The following is a 6165-nucleotide window of genomic DNA, read 5'->3' as shown; positions in this document are numbered from 1 at the left end:
TGAAGTGATCTGGCCTGCGCACCACTGGACTTCTGCCTTCAGTACCAGGGCCAAAAGCTGTGTTCACTGGTAGAGATTTCTTGGCCCTTTGTGTGGATAAAAAAAAAAAAAAAAAAAAAACACACACCAAAAACAGGGGAGGAAGGAGGAAGAAAAGTTTGCTGTGCTGCTGGGGGAACTGCTCAACAGCTGCACGTGGCATTTCCAAGCAGATGTGCGCTCTGGGACCCTGTCAGGGTCGCTGACCACGACGCCTGTTCTGTGTGTTCTGCTCTCCTGTTTAAGACTCAGCGCTTCGTTAGGACATAATGACATGAGGCAATCTTCCTTCCAGGTGAATCCAATGGAGATATTCAGGCATGGTTCACTTGCTGGGGCTTTTTTCGTCTTTTTCCACCAATAAGCTGCAATACCTGTATATAGCCACATGCAACTTTAATTACAACTTTATTCATACTGTTCCAGCGTCCACATGCTGCATCTATACATTAAGTTGGTTTTTTGACCTTGCATCACAACTCTTACCGACGTTTCCTTGATTTCACAGGGTAAAGCTTAAAAATTAAGCTGAAGTAACCCACAAATTCATTTGTTAACATTTGGCTGTTAAACACAAGTTCCCCAGACAGCAGCCATGCCAGGCAATATGAACAGATGCACTCTGTGTACCTACCAAGTCATTGTACTTACATCTAAAGAACTGTGTACCATTGAGACTGAAATGTACTGAAATTTAGAGATACATTTAGTTAATGAAATCACACCATCTGACTATTTTATGTTCAGCTTTTATACCCATTTTCAAGACTACTCAATAATGGTCAAATAGTAAAGTACACAAAACTGAAACATAAAAGCTTTTATGAGACTTGTGTCTCCTGCTCCATTCTGTACACACCTGACTCGTTAGCATACTGTGTAGCAGCAAACCTGGGACAGTTTGCAATCCTAAATGAGGGCAAGTTTTAACAATTTGGAGAAATTTCAGCAAATTTCCCACTGAATGTGCAAGACATCCAAAAAGGCAGAAACACTTGCTTAATCTGTGATTTCAGGCAAAGATATTTTATTTTAAAATTGTACTTGTATTGTGAAGAGGAACTGGTGGACTTAAGTGTAAATAGCTGGTTTGGAAAAGAAATGGAACCAGTCATGCTTAGCTGTTGCCACTGCAAAAATCTGTTCTGGAACATAACAAACTATGAATAACACCACAAAAAATTTGTAAAACGCAAGGCTCAACACCAAATTGCAGTTGAAAGACTCAAAGCTGATCAGCAGACTATGAGAAACCTGACTCATGACTTAAAGCCCTGATTTAAATTTACACCAACACAATGCAGCGACTGATTTCAGTAGAGGTGGTAGTCAAATCTGAAATGTTAACAATAAGGAGAAGCCTTTCAAAGTAGGAAACTCCCATCCGCTATACAAAAGACCCTTTAGAATCTAGTTTTAGACTTGAAAAGTTTATTTTCCAGCTATTCTGCACATTTTTCTAACACCCTCCAAGAACACAGCCTTGCATAGGTGTTACTATATACATTAAGAGGCCAGACTCACAGACCTTGGTTTACACTCTACTGCAATCACCTGTTCTGGAGATGATGCTCACACCAGTAAAGTGTTTTCTGCTGCCAAGTTTCCTTCAGTTACCCAGGAACAGCTCTCCTACCAAGCTGCAGCAGTAGGAGCTGCTGATTCAGCATGTTCTCCAGCTGCCATCAGATTCATGTCCCACCTGGAATCATCCTCTGGCTCACACAACTTAGTACAAGACTTACACCACCACTGTCCCCAGCCAGGGCATGTAGTAGAACAGACAGTATGAAAGACCAGAGCTCACATGAGAAATCTGAGTAGTGTGATTCAAAAGCCCATACGCTGGGATTTCTACTGGAGGTTTCTTGCTTGTACTACTGAACCCAAAGCATCCTTGCAAAAAATTTTTTCTTCCCTTCTAACAATCATGGCTCATAACTGGCAATGAGATTTTAAGAGCTGCAAAGACAGAAGACAAAATGTTTGTTTCTCAAAAATCTCTACAGCAAATTAGCATGGTTTTGACTGTATTCATATCTAAGAAAGTGTTTTCACCTGAACCCAAGGACTCTAACCACTTCATCCTTACTTCTGTAAGAGTCAGAAAGAAAACCCCAAACAGTACTATAGTTTTACAGTAATTTTATAAATTTCAAAGGACTGTTTGAATATGGGTAACAGTTCAGCATTTTGCCCAAATATTTTTTCACATGAATTTACACAGAAGTGATGTGTTACTATACATTCTATACCTGGGCAAACCTAGCCTCATATAACGTGACAGTACAGGCAACAGCAGAAAGTAAGACTAGATGCCACACTGCAAACCATATGCTGGCCAGAAATCACAAAGCATTTTAATCTGTAAGAATACATGCATAAAAATCACAGACCGTTCAGAGTATCATAGGTTCATAAAACCAGGTTTCAAACGTCATGAACATTCATCTTAAGTGCTAATGATGGGTCAGCAAACATGGCTTTAAAGTGTTTCCTTCCAAATCAGCCAGTATTGAAATGTAGAGTATCATGAATGTAGACACAGAGGGACTCAATTTTGGGTTTGGGTTGGTTTTTGTTTTGAGGGTTTTTGTTTGTTTTTTGGTTTGTTTTTTTTTAATGCAAGTATTTCAGCCTCTGTTTTCACAGTTTAAACAAAGAAATCAGTGACAGGCTCACTGCTAGAATACATTAGCGTGGTTAACCCTGCTCCTTTTGGAGAAAGCAATGCGATTTGATGTTATTAAGCTCTGGGCTGGTTTGGCTTGCTGATTTTGTTCTTCAGTTCAAAGCCGAAAGTTACTTTTTAGTTATATTAACCTTAAACCAGCAAGCCATTTTTAGTTTCAAATCAATTCTTTTAAGTCTTAGCTAAATGCATTTACTAGCTGAAAATTCACAAATACCAGAGTGAAACAGCAGATAATAAAACATGTTTTAATCTTTTAATGAGATACACACAGGGAAAAGATAAACATATCCTTCCTGTAAGGTACAGAGCATAAAACAGCTTTGAAGAGAATTCTCACGGAAAACTATTTTATTTCAGGCTTGCCTAAATAAATCAGGGGAATTTGTCCAGCACCCTTCACACAGAACTCGAAAGAAAGCTCTGACTCACTCCTTTGTAATACTTTCTAGTACAAGGAGGTTCACAGGGTCAACTTTTATCCCTGATCTTGTGGAACATTCCTCAATACCTCCAACTCCAGCAGCTGCATGCATGCCAACACACAGGCTGCAAAACTCCAGCAGCGACATTTAAACATGCAGAAACTGAACTACAGGCTAAGTAATTCCAGTAGTGCTCCTACCTCATGTCAGTGATACCTAGACCTCTCCATAAATTGCACTGAGAAAAAAAAACAAGACCAAGTATTTCACAGCTTGCAATTTAAGTGGGTAATTTTTTTTAAAAAGCAAAGTTTTATGTTCTTCTTTGCATCTGACAGGGAAAAAGTAAAACTGTTTTATTATGTTAGTATTTAAGTTTGATGAAACTTGAGAAGATTAGCAGTAAGGTTTTTTTCAACTTTGTTCTATAAAGAAGAATTACAGTGCATTTTATTTCCTTTTATATTGCCTTTAGATTAAAAAAAAAAGGGCAAATGTCTTTTTTTTTTTTATGCACCAGGATACCTTCAGAATTTAAAAACAGCTTTCAGAAAACAAAGTAGCCCCACAAATTAAAACTTGAGATGAAGAGCTATGGTTTTCAATAACAAATTTTAAAGCAATAAAAAAACCTGACTTGGTAAAACAATATGCATATGTTCAACCAGAAATAAATGAAGAAATCGTCATCAAAACCTTAAAAGCATTCTAAGCCCCTGTGGACTATATGTATTCAGGATTGATCAGGGGGGTGGGGCGCAGTAAAGAAATCTCAGTTTTTGTGAATTATGTCCAATCTGGTATGAACCTGAAGATACAAAAAAAAAAAAAAGAGAGGTACTTAACATGCTTTCAACATCCACCTGTAAATATTAAAACATGCATAGAGTACAGAAATCAAAGATTTTTCCAATACAGGGAAATATTAAAAATTATACCTGAGGTCAGTGTGTGTTTCTGCTAAGAACCCGATGCAAATGCAACAGATTGGCTTCTTGTGCATGAAAAGCAAGTACAACTCTGTTGACTAGAAACATACATAAAGTGAGAAACACAGCAAAATAGAGCATGAAAAATGAGATATACAGGCTTGACAATAACCAAACTACAGCCCACAATTTAAGTATGTATATGTATTTTCTACAATTAAAATAGTGACGAAGGAATGCCTGTTTCTACAGCCTCAGTAAACTAAGATTTGGACATACCTGGGTACTTCTAATGAGACTGCCTCTTGCCTTCCTTTTATTTAGACAGACAGAAAAAACTTTGGCAATACCTTCCAGTAAGATTTTGCTGTAGAAGCATTTTAACAAAACGTCAGCTTTCTAACCTATGCAGCTTGTCAGACACTTGTTGCAAGATGCTGTGACCTTGTAAAACGTACTTAAATCTTATCACATACCTTGCCAAATTTCCACGTATACATCTCGGAAGACAGGTTCTGTATTGTTTCTTAGAAGGCCATAAAGCAAAAAGATGCTGGAAGGAATGCTCTCAGAAGACAACGTGAACACAGCACCTTGTACACCGGGCTTAAATCTTCTTCGAAATGCAACATATATTCAGCAATACATACTGGTCCTCCAAACTCAGGTATTGACCATTTCAAAATGTATTGGCAATACATTATGAACAGCTGTTACACTTCTAGAACAAGATCTTGTTATGTGCACACTGCAAGTCTATAGTAAAATGCTCACTTCAGAAAATGTCCCTTCTGGGCGATTTGACAGACGTTTCATAGACTTCCATATCCTTATTCCATGGCATACATAAATCCAAGTAGGAGGCAAGAGTCATCTAGGAACAGTGTCCTAAAAACACTGGTCTTTTGTTTTTCTTGAAGTCTGTCTGAAATTAGCCATTTTTTAGATAGTCACAAATACAATGTGTCTCCTACAAAAACATAGTGTATACCTGTAAACGAAAGAAGCCCTATCTGATGCTAAGATAGCAAGAGTTGAGAAAATGTTGGACCTCAGCCTTCTCTGAATATTTGTAAATATACAGCACAGATTTACTCTCTACAGAGCACAAGCTTTGAGATTAAACTAAAGCAAGCAGCAAGGCATAAATATTTCCAGTATTTGACTGTAGAACAGCGATCCAATACAGTAGCTGTAGCATGTAACAGCAACTCAAAGAGGCTGATTCCATCTTCACAGTCTAAGATTTATTTGTGTAGCTTCCTTGCGCTTTCAGGTGCAAGTAAAACAAGTAGGAATTATTCTACACATGTATACTGTAAAATCAAATGGTCCTTTTAATAACTATGAGGATTATCTTCCCCATAAGTCAGTATCTGAGCTGCAAGATCTGAACTAAGCAATAAATTCTATCAATTGATCTTTCCCATCATGCTTGATAGCCCAAAATTAAAGAGAACAAATAACTTCTGGAATGGAAAAGATCTGCTTCTTTGCAAGGACCAAAGAAACCGCAAGAAGCAGTTTTCATGGAACAGCACCCCAGTAACAATTCTTCATTTATTAAGGTCGAAGAACTAGCTACTCAAATGGTGCATGGCAGCTTTTCATCATCACCTAAGTACTTGAAACTTCTACTGAGCTTGCTCTAGTAAGTCAATTTCCATCTAGGAAATGTAAGCATTATTAGTGTTTTATGTGGTAGACTTGTGATTTCTATTCAATTACTACCCACCTCTGCTCCTGAAATTATACATTTAAAGAACGGGAAGACATTCAACAAGCAGCTGTGCATTTTCCAAACTATTTCAATTATACAAACAAAAGGGTCAATACAGGCAAACAGCAGAACACCAAGCGAAGAGGTCTACAAATTCAGGTGCTTAAAGCAATTTCCTCCTTTAAGTTTTCTTTAGTTAACTTAGATATTCGAGCTTGGCTGCTCAATGTGCATCTATTCTCTCAGAAAACAAAGAGAAAACAGCCAGAGGTTATGTGTTCTCTATTTTTGTAATTTTAAAGCAACGTTATTTTAAGCAAGGAGATAGAGCAAGCTTGTATCTGAATGGTCACAATCCTT

The sequence above is a fragment of the Falco cherrug genome, chromosome 9, assembly GCF_023634085.1.
Source record: "Falco cherrug isolate bFalChe1 chromosome 9, bFalChe1.pri, whole genome shotgun sequence".
In the NCBI taxonomy this organism is placed as follows: domain Eukaryota; kingdom Metazoa; phylum Chordata; class Aves; order Falconiformes; family Falconidae; genus Falco; species Falco cherrug.
Note: the sequence above shows the minus strand (reverse complement) of the source record.